This window comes from Myotis nattereri (assembly GCF_964212035.1).
Source record: "Myotis nattereri genome assembly, chromosome: 3".
NCBI lineage: Eukaryota > Metazoa > Chordata > Mammalia > Chiroptera > Vespertilionidae > Myotis > Myotis nattereri.
The window spans coordinates 84,653,642-84,668,351 of NC_138077.1; the positions used below are offsets into that span (position 1 = coordinate 84,653,642).

Sequence of the window (14,710 nt, forward strand, 5' to 3'; positions counted from 1 at the left end):
TTTGGTGGTAATAAACTCCCTTAGTCCTTTTTTGTCTGTGAAGCTCCTAATGTCACCCTCAACTTTGATGGATAGCCTTGCTGGGTACAGTATTCTTGAATTCAGACCCTAGTTTTGCATGACTGTATATTTCATTCCATTCTCTTATGGCCTGATGTGTTTCTCTTGAGAAATCACTTGATAGTCTCATAGGAGATCCCTGGTAGGTAACTTTGTGTCTCTCTCTGGCAGCCATTAAGATTCTTGCTTTATCCTTGGTTTTTGCCAATTTAATTATGATGTGTCTTGGTGTTGGCTTTTTCGGATTCTTCTTGTTTGGGACCCTGTGAGCTTCTTGGACTTGTGTGAGTTTCTTCTTCCCAATATCAAGAAAGATTTCTGTCATTATTTCTTCAAACAGGTTTTCTAATCCTTTCTCAGTTTCCTCTCCTTCTGGCATCCCCATTATGAGGTTGTTGTTTCGTTTCATGTTGTCCCAAAGTTCCCTAGGCTCTCCTCCTGTTTTTTAAGTTTATTTTCCAGTTGCTGCTCTTCTTGGGTATTTTTTCTTACCTTGTTTTATAGCTCACTAATGCAGTCTTCCACTTCTTCTAGTTCAGCCGTGGGCAAACTATGGCCCGTGGGCCAGATCCGGCCCGTTTGAAATGAATACAACTAAAAAAAAAAAAAAAAAAAGACCATACCCTTTTATGTAATGATGTTTACTTTGAATTTATATTAGTTCACACAAACACTCCATCCATGCTTTTGTTCCGTCCCTCCGGTCCAGTTTAAGAACCCATTGTGGCCCTTGAGTCAAAAAGTTTGCCCACCCCTGTTCTAGTCTATTGATGGTTCTATTGTGTTCTTTATTGCAGCAATGTCATTCTTCATTTCTTTTTGGTTCATCTTCATTTCCTCTTCATTCTTACACATATTGTTGAATTTGTCTTCCATCCTTTACAGTGTCCTTATCACCATTTCTCTGAATTCTTTCTCTAACATATTGCTTGCCTCCATTTTATTTACTTCCTTTTCTAGTACTATCTCCTTTTCTTTCATATGGGGGCTTTTTCTTTGTCTCCTCATGTTCGCTCCTCTCAGGGTGTCTGGTTATGTAGCTCTCTCTCCCCTGCATTGACCCTCTCTAGGTGATCTCTGACCTTTCCATCCATGGATTGCCTCACTAAGTGTTTTTAATTCACCAATTCCAGGTGGATCTTATTCGATTCAGCTGTTCCTTCTATCTGCTCTGTGAGAAGGTATAGGACCTGTCTGCTTATTTGGCTGACACCCCGTCTACCCCTGGACAAACTTTTTAGGTGCCTGTGGCCAGGGAGGTTGGAGTCTTGGTGTTTGTGTGTTCACAGCTGAGGCAGCTGGTCCCTAGGCATCGTGGTTGTAGGGTCCTGGGAGGTCGCCCGGGTTGAAGGTAAGGCTAGGCTTCCAATCATAGCAGCTCTCCCCTTTAACATGGTGTGGTCTTTGCAGCAGAGCCGGCTGCTTTGGGAAAGATTTCAGCAGTAGTAGAGGCTGCCTGGCTAGGGGAGCCTGCCCGCCAGTCCCCAATAGTCCTGTGGAATATAAGTTTACCTCACTCACAAATACAGACATTCCCTGCATTTCCACGCACTCTCCTTTCGCTCACACACTATCTTGCAGCCTGCTGTCCCATTGGCTGCCATCTTGGATCTCCCATTTAAATAATTTTTAAACATCTAGCTCACTTTTAAAATTTGGTTTGAATGATCTTTTCACAAGTTATCTGATTCCCCTGTGTACTACTTTGAAAAATACCCAAATGATGACACCACATTGCCTTTAATACAAGATATTCAAAATATTATAATGTTACCTGCAACAATTACTAGCTCAAACAAAAGAACCATAAAAGTATGACGTTGCATTTGGGGTTGACAGACACTGACTGACAAGGCAAACTACAGAATTCTGAAGGTTGAAGGACTAATTTGTGGCAGCAACAGCAGCAGCAGCAGGAGGAACTGGTGACAGAATTTGAAAATACAACTCAGCTGATGTTCCCACTGGCACACTAAGGACATAAGAATGTAACTTATTCTTGAATAAAGATCAGACACTGTCCTTCCCTTAGGAGAAATACTTAGCCTAATAGGTTCCTAGCTTCATATTTTACTTTACTCAAGACTTAACTCGTCGCAGAAAAATCCATAAAAATCTCAGTTATTCATTTCACTTTGCCCCTGGAGATACCAAACATTGGGCAAAAAATACCCAGTTGTTGATAAAAAATAATAATAATATTCACTCTCAGGCAACTAGATAGCTGCCTATTTTGAATGAAATATCACTAAGTGCATTCAGTTTTCCATGATTCTTTGCTTGTGACTCTGGGGGGTAGACATTTCACAGCTTTAGCTGAGGTTAGTTCAGGCCAAAGCAACGTGCTCAGTGCTGAAGAGGATATAAAGCTAAATGAGAACCAATTTAATATTACAAACTAATTTGATTTGGGGAAATTCTTTGCTTTGTATGAAGAGATGAGGAGTTCACAAGAATTATTAAAATTACCAAGAGGGTCTCAGCATTGAATAAAACTTGAAGATCTAGTGGATAAGGTCTATAAAAACAAATTAATTTTGAAAGTTAAGACCATAAACTATCAATGTTCTTCACATGGTGGGTTGCTGAGACATCATAAGCTTGCTTTAAAATCTGCTTAAAATGACATTTTCCTATTTCAAATGTATTTTTTCAGTGGTTTACAGTGTAATTATGAGAGAATACACATCTTTGCATTATTCTACATAATGTTGCACAACTTGAACCACTGTCCTAGATAAAACACAAATTCCCTGTTAACAGTAAGCTTTCCACTGCTGGGACATTTGAACAGAAAGATTCTTCCAGGTGACTTTAGTAACAAAAGAGAACTAAAAACACCTCAAAAATATAGGGAAAATAATTAAAATCTGGTTCATATCCAGACTTCCTTGATACTTGGTAGCACTTTTTATATTTTTTTCCTACAATCAAGTTTATTAGATTAAAATTTATTCATAATTATCAGCTCTCCCCTAACATTTTGTATTGATTATTTGCAGTCAGCTTTGCCAAACCATTCTATTTTCTCTAAAGCTTTCTGCAACCATTTATTTGCACACATTTTAAATAATAAAACATGTTTTAAAATTTTAAGCATTTAATACAAGAAAAATATAAAGTGAACAGTTTATTACACTAAAAATTGTTTACAATAAGATATTTTAAAAAGCAAATCTGGGAGCTGAGTTTCCTTATGATTCCAAGGCTCTGGTTAAAACATATTTTTCTATTGATGTTTTTGGTATTATTTCCATTTTATTGTATTCAATATACTCTTCTGTGAGCCCGAAAAATGACTGTAGAATTCCATGAAAACCAGCAATCAATATCTTGAGATTACTGATCTCTGAGAAATCTAGTCAGTTTTTTACAAGGAATGAGCTTTTCCCAGCTTCCCTCTCTCCCCGAGGTAAGTAACCAGGTGCCCTCCTCTTCTCTGCGTGACCTTACCCCACACTTCTCCAGAGGAGGGTCTTTAACTAGAGCAGGCCCAGGCACTGGGCTCTCAGGGGAGCTAGTGTGAAGAGAGCGGCTGGGCGGGCTGTTTTCCCTCTGATCCAGAGAAGGGGCACGTGCCTCCCAGAAGCTGACTCTGGGGTCCAGATGTAGGCGCATAAACCCATTAGGGAGGTTCTGAGGTGCATGTGCTGACAGTTCTCCACAGCTTTGGGGACTGAGCATTGGAACTAAGGGCCTTCTGGGAATGTCCTCTTTGTTTGATTGGGGCACTCCCAAGTTAAGAGGATCCCAAGTGTAGATAAACTGGAAGAAGACTGTGAACTCTCAAATGTTAGATGTGGAAAATTGGAGGTGGTACATTTCCAACTTGAATACCTTGCCTGGCCTCAGGGATGACGTTTCTGTTTCTGGATAGCTGGGAACTGGTTTTCTGCCGTTTTGTCAAACCTAGGTGGTACCTAGAAAGCGATGGTCAATTGCCTCGCTGGGCACCTGTCCAGTGAGGGCGATGGGAAGCTGTAGGGATCCATAGCTGTGTTTGGGGCCCTCCAGTGGCTAGTGGTAGAATAGCAGCTGGGCTTTCTGGGACATTTGGCAGCATTTGTTTGTTTTTTCCCTGGCAGGCATCAATAGATGAATGAGGAGCAATTAGTAACCACCTGGTGCTGGTTGTAGTCAGGTCCAGGGAGAAGCTCCATTTCCAACCCTTGCCCACCCTACGAGGTCCAGGCCGCCTATCCCCTAGACGCCCCCGCATGGAGCCCAGAAGAGGGAGGCCAATCCCTTCTCTTCTCACATATGTGTGATTGTTATATTGTGGTTCAACTATCATCACCTTAAAGGAAAGGAAAAATAATCAAGGATAAAGAGAAAGACTGAAAAGTGAGGGATAAAAATGAAAAAGGAATTGACATAAAGAATCAAGCATATTTTTTAAAATGTGTTTTTATTGATTTCAGAGAGAAGGGAAAAGAGAGGAAGAGAAAGGGAGGAACATAAATGTGAGAGAGAAACATCATCTGCTGCCTCCTAGCCCACAACCTAGGCATGTGCCCTGACCTGGGATCAAACTGGTGTTGATCTTTCAGTGCACAGGAGAATGCTCAACCAATTTAGCCACACTGGCAAGGCTCAGGATTTTTTTTTTTTTAAATGGGAAATAGAGATGTATATAGACATGAAGAAACAGGGTGATGGTACAGCAGAGCATTCATAAAGAAATGGTCTCTTCTCATACAGAAAACCAAGAGACATATGAAAAAAATGCTCAGTCACTAATCATCTGAGAGATGCAAATCAAAATGACAGTGAGATATCACCTCACACATGTCAGAATGTTATTCCAAACCCTCTGTCCCCATATTTAGCAAATCTATACAGCCTTCCAGAATCACTCATATAACGAATCTTAAGCTGTGTGCAACAGATTATAATGTCCAAATGAAATAACATGAAGTTTGTTTTTATGTATTTAACATTGAAAGGAATTTTATTTTTGCCAGGATATGTTTTTTCATAAGTGTATGGACATGAAATAAGGCCACTGTGATCTCCTCTGTCTGACAGTAATTGACAGTCAGACTCGGCTGCTGCACTCTGCAGCCACTGCTGCTGTACTGCTGCCATGCTTCCGCAGCTGCTCCCAGAAATGACTGAGCATGGCAGGGATTCTAAAACAGGTCCACGGAGTGGTGGGACTCCTCCACTGAGTGACTTTGCCTTAAGTACATCCCCATGGACCTAGTCAAACTTTCTTAGAAACGTACTGCAGTCTGGGACTCTGTACATGGACAGCCCTTTTCCTCTCCCTCATAGTGGCCAGGCCTGTATTACAGTCTCCTGGGGTTACCCACCACCACCTCTGGCTCCATCCCCAGGATGACTACCTGGTGTAGAAAATCTTACAGTCCTACTCCCTGACATGAGTTTTCTGGGACTTTGGGGAATGTGCTACACGGTGTGAGGTCACAAGACCCCAGGGAGAAGTTCTTCACTCCTCTGATATTGTCTCCACTCGGCTAAGACAAGAATCTTCAAGAAAGAAAGGTTTCCATGATTTTAGAGTTTTATTAAGCAGACTTCCTGGATTTAGGATTTAAAGCAAAACAGTACTGTAATTCACATTTTTATTTTGTATTGTTAATTCCTTAATTCCAAAAAAGTAACACACAGTCATCAGTATAAAACACTGTAATTATATCCAAATTCATATCCTTGGCAAATATAACTAAAGTAATGTTATACGTGCAAATAATAACAGGCTTATAGACAAAGGAATTTATTTTTTTATTGAGATAGAAGACAGGGGAAGCCATGAATAAAATGTTCATCTGTGCACAGAAATAAACATTTACTCAAATAGCAAAAGAAAGACCTAAAGAAATGTCCACACAGGAACATGGACTCTTGGCATTTCTTAGAATAGTTTAGACCAACATCTTGCATAACCCAAGTTATACAGTTCAAGGTAAATATTTTGCTTAAACTGTTTTTGACAACTGTGACTCTGTAAGTCTAACTGGTGAAAGAACAATAGTCCTCATTCTGGCCAAATTGTAGTGCAGGGTGAAGGTTGGCAAAACTTAGATGATACAGTCACTCCAAGTGCATTTCTGTGATGGTCTCTAATTACATAATGCATTTAAAGGATGATGAAGTCATTTATCAGAGTGGGATGTTTTGAAAGTAGTCATGCTGTGGTTAAACAATTAAACTCTGGGTAGTAACGGCTAGAGGAGACATACCATCTTTTATCACAGGAAACATAATTAAGTCAATGACATCTGTGCAGTGGAAGAGACTTTCTCAGCTTAGATTCATCTTAGAAACTTTTTACCAAAATTGAGATGCTATAAAAATCTTTCTACCACATAGCTTGGCTTAGCTCAGAGGAAAAAGAGCTCTTGTTTCAGAACAGAGAACAAAGGCAGGAGCCCAGGGGCCCAGAAGCCAGTATTTTGTAGACACTATGTTTGGGGGAAGAGCAATCCTGCTAAGATAGTTTCAGGGGAGAATTTAGATAGTATGAACTTTTAGAAATTGTTTACAGTAATGCTGTGAATTCCCTGATATTTATATTAAGTACTTTGGTAAAAGAAAAGAATATGTCCATCTAGTAGACTGGAGCATAAATCAGAGAAATCAGAGAAAAAGAGACTACAGTGACAAAAAATACAGAATATCAAAATGACAATAACAATAATGATGAGAGCTGCAACAAACAAAATTAAACCAAACCAAAACAGAACAAAACAGAAAATTAAGAACTTCTCTGAATTGGGCTACATGGTACTAGTTTCCCTTATTATAAGAAAGGAGTGGAAATTTATAATCAAATCTTACATTGTATATTAATTTTACTTTGTTGTATGAGCTCCTATTAATGTTTGTTATACATTTCTCATTGAATGATGTAGGTTCAGTTATTATTAAACTTTTATTTTGTGTTAATTTTTATAAGGTCCCAGTTGTAATTTAAAAAAATAATACTCAGAAAAGATAGATCCTAACTTATAGTGACTTTTGACATCCTAGTTCCAGAGAAGGAAGAGAGAAAGTTTTATCTTAAGAGAACCTTGAGATGACACACATCATAAGATATAGGTAACTTAAACTAAAACTATGCTTATCCTTATATACTAAAAGGTTAATAAGTAAATCAACCAAATGGTGGAATTACCAGTTGCTATGATGAGCACTGACCACCAGGGGGCAAATGCTCAACACAGGAGCTGCCCCCTGGTGGTCAGTGCTTTCCTATCGAGGGAGTGCTGCTCAGCCAGAAGCCAGGCTCATGGCTGGCTATGGCGGGAGCCTCTACGACCTCCACTGTAGGCAGGTGGTAAGGAGCAAGGGTCCCTGACTGCGAGAGCTCCAGACTGCAAGAGGTATGTCTGACTGCAGGTTCAGGCCTGATCCCCGCGGGGGCAGGGGGGGTGGGGGAGGAGGAAACCAGCCTAAGCCAGCAGGCAGACATCCCCCAAGGGGTCCTGGACTGCAAGAGGGCATAGGCCGGGCTGAGGGAACCCCCACCACCCCAGTGCACAAATCTTACACTGAGCCTCTAGTGAAAAAAATAAAATCTCTTCTTTTAAATTATTGATATTTAGTAATGGCACTCATCACTTTTCACCTTTTATTATAAACTAGAGGCCCGGTGCATAAAATTTTTGCACGGGAGCAGGTGTGTGTCCCTCAACCCAGTCTGTACCCTCTCCAATCCAGGACTGCTGGCTCCCAACCACTTGCCTGCCTGGCTGCCCCTAACTTCTCTCCCTTGACAGCCCGGTCACCCCTAACTGCCCTCCCCTGCAGGCCTGGTTCCCCTCAACTGCCCTCCCTTTCAGGCCTGGTTCCTCCAAACTGCCTTCTGCTGCTGGCCTGATTTCCCACAACTGCCCTCCCCTGCTAGCCATCTTGTGGTGGCCAACTTTTGTGTTGGAGTGATGGTCAATTTGCATATTACTCTTTTATTAGATAGGGTATCTACACATGCATTCAGTCTCCTTTTACAGAGAGGGATCCTGTCTTATTTATATAAGTATGCATGACTTTATAGATACTTATGGAACTGAATAAATTGTGATATAATTATTATTCTGTTCCTTGGGACAACTTAGAGGAGTATAAAATATACTTGACTCGAGGAGTCATTCAAATTTTGGGTTCATATCCTATTCCTGTGGTTATTAGCTCTGAGCAAATAATATAATCTATCTAGGTGTCTCTGCAATCAAAATTTCATTTGAATAATGTGGAAGGTATTAGAGAATTCTACTGTTATGTGTTGGATTGTGTCCTTCCCAAATTCATATGTTGAAATCCTGACCCTCAATGTCACTCTGATGTGACATTATTTGGAGATAGGGTCTTTACAGGGGTAATCATCAAGTGAAACCAGGTCATTAGGAAGGCCTTAATCCAAGATGATCTGTGTCCTTATAAAAATGAGAAGTGTTGAACAGAGACACATACAGAAGAAGACAAAATGAAGAAACTCACGGGGAAGGTGGCTGGTAATCTATCATTCTAGAAGAAAGGCTTAGAACAGATTCTTTTTTTTCAGACACAATCAATTCTGCCAACACCTTGATTTTGGACTTCTAGCCTCCAGACCTGTGAGAAAATAAATTTGTGTTCTTCAAGCCACTGAGTTAGTAGTACTTTGTTATGGAACCCCTGAGAGCAGTCTTAGTGAAGAGAAACCTTTATTTTATCCAAGTGGTTCTCATCAAACTGTCCTACCTAGTTCTAGGCCAGAGACCAGTAAACTATTTTTCTGGAAAGAACCAGAATTTAGGCTTTGTAGGCTACATGCAGTTTCTGTTGCATATTCTAATCTTTTAAAAATGTAAAAACTATTCTCAGCTTGACAACCATACAGAACCAGGCTATAGGCGGGACTGGCCCATAGACTTAGGTTTGCAAAACACTGAAACAGAGTTTCATGTCACAGGTAAGATTGTAAAGATCTTGTTTAATAAATTTTAAAATGCCATTCAAATGTATGTTACATACAAGTCTATTTCAATACAAGTTTTTCAGCTATTTTTAGTAAAATGCTATTTTTCAATCAACTCTCTTTACACCCCCCAAAATTGTGCTAAGGCCTTAAGTTCTTTTTTTACTATCTTTCATCAACTAGGAGACATTATTTTTTTAAAATATATTTTTATTGATTTCAGAGAGGAAGGAAAAAAGGAGAGAGATAGAAACATCTTTATTGCATGTAACATTATCATATTTAAATTGTTTTTCTTGAGATACTAATGTTTATTGCATGTAACATTATTATATTTAAAATCGTTTTTCTTGAAAAAAATAAAAACTGAAAAAAGAAACATCAATGATGAGAGAGAATCATTGATAGGCTGCTTCCTGTACACCCCACACTGGGGATGGAGCCCACAACCGGGGAAAGTGCCCTGATTGGGAATCGAAAGATGACCTCCTGGTTCATAGGTCGACACAGTTTAGCTGGTTCTCTGTGGAGGATCCCAATCACTGAGCTGCATCAGCTGGGCAAAACATTATTTTTGTTTAATTACTTCAATATTAGCTTCTAATTTCAAGTTATATCACTGACAGATAGAAAATTTCACCTATATATGTTTAAAGAAACCTGTATTTGATAGCTTCATCTTCCCTCCCCAAATATGTACTGTTTTAGCAAGTTTAGTATTAACATGGCTCTAGGCATTGCCCTCAATGCAGAATTAGCTATATTGATTCCTCAATGATGTCAAAGTATATTCCGGGTGAAACATTGTGATTAATACAGCCTGAAAAGACTCTACAGACCAAAGCCCCCAAAATTACTTCAAAAATATATACTCCAATAAACACAGGCTAGGCAGTTTGCTTGCTAATCACAAAATCGAATTTGTTCCTAAATGCTGGAATGTATTGTGCTGGAGTTATAATTGCAGCTCATGCTTACTACTGTTTCTTAGGAAACCAGTTATTAGGTAAAGTGATAAATAGCTCCTTCTTCTGCTAAAGTTACTAACCTTTATTCTTTATAGATCCATCACTGAGCATTAAAAAAATATTTCCCACTGAATGTGAGAACTTTTCTCATATAATTCTAACCAAGCTTCCATTATGAAGACGAGAAAAGAAATTTATTGTTAGCAGATGAGTAAACTAGCACCCAATTTTTTAAACCAGCAGATATTCTCTACTTTATCTGTGAACATCTTGACTTATTTCCTTCCAATTGCATTATTTTTCTTTCATGAACAGCAAATATGTCATTTCTATCATTATCCTGCTGGTGGCCTTCTGGAAGATGACAGAATTGCCCAATCTTTGGAAGGAACAAGCTGTTTTATGTCTCGAGTGCCATGGGTTTTGTAGATTATCTTGCTCTGGGGTCTTTCTCAGGTTATTACAGACTTTAAGCTACTTTCACTGGGTAAAGTTCTCCTGAAGGATATGATTGAAAACTGGCTACATGCAGTTCTCACAGCACAAAATCACAATGATGAGCTTTCCTACATCTTAATGAAACATGGAAATGTTTCTTTGGAAATATAATTCAGAGTTTCACCAACAAGAGACTATTTGCATTAAATGTCCCTGTATTATTTGTTAAACTACAAATTTTTTATTCTGACCCCAGACTTTCTGAATTAAGATCACCAAAGGCTAGTCCCATGTACTACTTTTCTGTTAAGTAACCAACCACCACAACTTAGTGCCTGAGAACAATACACATTTATCATCTCATACAATCTCATAGTTTCCGTGGTTCAAGAGTAGAAGCACAGTTTAGCTGGGTCCTCTGTGGAGGGTCTCATAGGCTGCAATCAAGGTGTCAGCCAGGCTATCTACCTTTCTGAAGTATATGGTCCTCTTACAAACTCACACAGTGGTTGGCAGAATTCGGATTATTTTTTTAAAATATATTTTATTGATTTTTTTACAGAGAGGAAGGGAGAGGGATAGAGAGTTAGAAACATCGATGAGAGAGAAACATCGATCAGCTGCCTCCTGCACATCTCCTACTGGGGATGTGCCCGCAACCAAGGTACATGCCCTTGACCGGAATCGAACCTGGGACCCTTCGGTCCGCAGGCCGATGCTCTATCCACTGAGCCAAACCGGTCAGGGCAGAATTCGGATTATTGAAGCTCTGGTTGTAGGACTGAAAGTCAATTCATTAATGACTCGACTGGAGACCACCTCATTTCCTAGAGGCATAGGCAGCTCACAAGACTGTTGGCTTCTTCAAGGTCAGAAAAATGCTCTCTCTCACCAGTCTACTAAGATACGGTCTAAATTACAAATTTAGAATTTAGAGCCTGAATTCTAAAAATGGTTCTCAAACTTCCATGCCCTCATCCCCAGCACTGTTTAACATGTTGAAATATCACTTACAAGATTGTTATTAACCTTAACATAGGCAGGTTATCATGTGGATCTGATTGAAATCACATAGAGTCTGTTAAAAACAATGAAGTAAGAAAGATTGGAGGCACAAGAAGGGACTCCAAAATACCATTGGTAGTTCAAAGATGGACAGCTATGATAAAGAGTGAGGGCAGCCACTAGTAGCAAATACCAGGTGCTGTCCAATAGCCAGGACAGAAATGGGGAACTCAGTCCAATTGCAAAGCATTGAATTCTGCCAGAATATTCTTGGACATGGATTCTTTCCTATTTTTCTTTGGTTAGAAGCAAATGACAGGTTCCATCTGCACTCAAGGAGAGGGGATCCTCTAATGGGAATAATTCCTACCCCATAGCCTCCAAAAGGCATGAAGTCTTGCTGACAAATTAATTTTAGCCCAGTAAAAGTCATTTTGGACTTTGGACCTCCAAATCTATAATAAATTAATGGTGTTTTAAGCCACAGAGTTTGTGGTAATTTATTACAGCAGCAAAAGTAAATTAATATATAATTCCTGCCTATTAAAATATTAAATTTTTCAAAGCCATGTTTTCTTTCAGCTTACTCTTCTTTTTACTTTTTAATCTTAGTTTATAATAGTCAATGTTACTTAGCACATTATGCGGTCAATCAGATACATTTAAATTCTTTATCTCTTCAACAAGAGATAGCCTCTCAAGGATAGGAACAGTATTTTAAGCACTCTATATTGGACATAAGAACTCGCACAATGCCCTGCTGGCCCCTGGTGCCCCATAAAAGCTTAAAATCATAGTTGACTATTCTATAACGGGAGGCAATGTCTATGATAAAAACTTATGATAGGGCAGTGATGAAATTTCTCTTTAAAGAGTAGGATTCAAAGTTTCATTGATATAGCATTATTCAGACATTTGCTAGAGGTCTATATACAAAAAGAATGACTATTTCCTTAAACAATGAAACCAACTTCTACATAGTTATAAATTTTGTTGGTGTCAGTCACTTGTGGAATTAAGAAAGGAATGCATTCAACTTAAAGAGAAGATGAAACTCAGGTAACGTAATTTAGTTTGAATATGAATCCTGTATGATGGTCGATATGTCCTATCTTTTATAGGGTTGTCTGTTGGTGTAGTCACTGAAAGTGACAAGGATATTCCTACGAGTGTTTTATAAATTTGCTCTGGTGGTCTTTCCTCCTTTCTTGTGTTGGTGCTCTTTCGGATACTTTCGTGTCAATATGTCATCTCTATTTCTGTTCTACAAGCATCTCTCCTTCAGCGTTTCATCCTGGGCATAGAGACTAAACTCCCTTAATTTCACAAGCCCAATTAACAATTCATGTCTACCAGGTGATACAATTTTCACATTTTAAAAACTAGAAAAATATATATAACTTTCCCTACCCCACATGTTCCATTTTCCACTTCAACTCTGATAACCTCCTTATTTGATGAAATATTACTTTCCTCTGAAGACATAATTTCTGCCATTGCTTTTTTGTGAGATTAATTTTGTGTCAACTTGCCCGGGCCACAGAGTGCCCAGCTATTTGGTTAAACATTTTATTCTGAAACTATCTGTGACTTTTTCTGGATGAGATTAACATTTGTACCAGTAGACTGACTAAAGCAGGTTGCCCTCCCCAGTGTGGGTAGGCCTCTTCCAACCCACTGAAGGCCTCAACAGAAAAGAAAGAAAGAAAGGAAGAAAGAGAGAGAGAGAGAGAGAGAGAGAGAGAGAGAGAGAGAGAGAGAAAGAAAGAAAGAAAGAAAGAAAGAAAGAAAGAAAGAAAGAAAGAAAAAGAAAGAAAGAAAGAAAGAAAGAAAGAAAGAAAGAAAGAAAGAAAGAAAGAAAGAAAGAAAGAAAGGAAGGAAGGAAGGAAGGAAAGAAGGAAGGAAGGAAGGAAGGAAGGAAGGAAGGAAGGAAGGAAGGAAGGAAGAAAGAAAGAAAGAAAGAAAGAAAGAAAGAAAGAAAGAAAGAAAGAAAGAAAGAAAGAAAGAAAGAAAGCTGATTAAGGGAAAATGTAATCTCTCTCTCTTACTGCTTAAGCATGGATTTCTGTCTCCTGAACTCAGATGGAACATACATCAGCTCTCCTGATTCTCTGGCCTTTGGATACAGACAGGATCAACACCATTATCTCTCTAGGCTTTCAACTACTGATCTTTCTTACTGCAGATCTTGGGACCTCTCAGCCTCCATAAATGTGTGAGCCATTCCTTATTAACAATCAATCCTATTGTTTCTGCTTCTCTGAAGAACATACACACCTTTCAATTTGAAGCTGCACTTACGTTTTTACTCCAACACTCTTAAGAATAAAAATGTGTTGCCGAAACTGGTTTGGCTCAGCGGATAGAGCGTCGGCCTGTGGACTGAAAGGTCCCAGGTTCGATTCAGTCAAGGGCATGTACCTTGGTTGTGGGCACATCCCCAGTGGGGAGTGTGCAGGAGGCAGCTGGTCGATGTTTCTCTCTCATCAATGTTTCTAACTCTGTATCTCTCTCCTTTCCTCTCTGTAAAAACTCAATAAAATATATTTTTTAAAAAAAGAATAAAAATATAGAGTTGGTTTCTTTACATCATGTAGTATTGCTTCCACATCATGATTCGTCCTCATATAAAAAAAAGTGCTACTTCTTTGAAGTTAATGCCATTCCACTAAATAACCTGGCTTTCCTTCTCTCTTAAATATTGTCATTTTCCAACCACTTCCTCATAATCATTCAATGAAGAGTTTAGGACTGACTTTCTGTCTTCCTCTATACCCCAAATACTGTAACATCTCCACATTCGATTACTTGATTTCCTTACTGTCAAAACTATCTTTTCTTTAATTTCCTTCTCTTTCAACAGTCATCCTTTCATAAGAAATCAATCCATAACTCCATGGCATCAAGAAATAAGCATCTGGAACACACTTGTGTGTCTTCAGATCACATGGGAGTCTTTTCTTCATACTTGGGGGGGGGGGGTCTACAAATTGGCAAGCTGGCTCTGTTTCCAGATACAGAAGTAAAGTTTAGTTTGGACAATTCTGCTTCAAAAGTTTCTTATTCTTTTAGAATCATAATCCTACTCAGTTTATTGTATAAACAAAAGAACTGAAGCCTGTGACCTGAGCATGTCCCTGTCACAGGCATTTCTGTTTACATTTCCTCGGCCAATTCAAGGCATGTGGTCAAGCCCAACATTAATGGAGCCGGGAAGCATATTCTATCCACAGTGTCAGAGGAGAGGAGAGTGAATATTTGCTGTACAATAATTCAAACCATTCTATCTTTCACAGATAAGCATGGAATCATGTAA

At 39.1% G+C, this 14,710-nt stretch overlaps 1 pseudogene across 1 annotated transcript; it reads right to left on the minus strand.

Moving 5' to 3' along the window:
- Nucleotides 1–3,430: 3,430 nt before the first annotated feature.
- On the minus strand, nucleotides 3,431–4,113 carry LOC308515403 (RAD9, HUS1, RAD1-interacting nuclear orphan protein 1-like; annotated as a pseudogene). The gene has a single exon. The product of its transcript is annotated as an RAD9, HUS1, RAD1-interacting nuclear orphan protein 1-like (transcript).
- Between the last annotated feature and the right edge of the window lie 10,597 nt (nucleotides 4,114–14,710).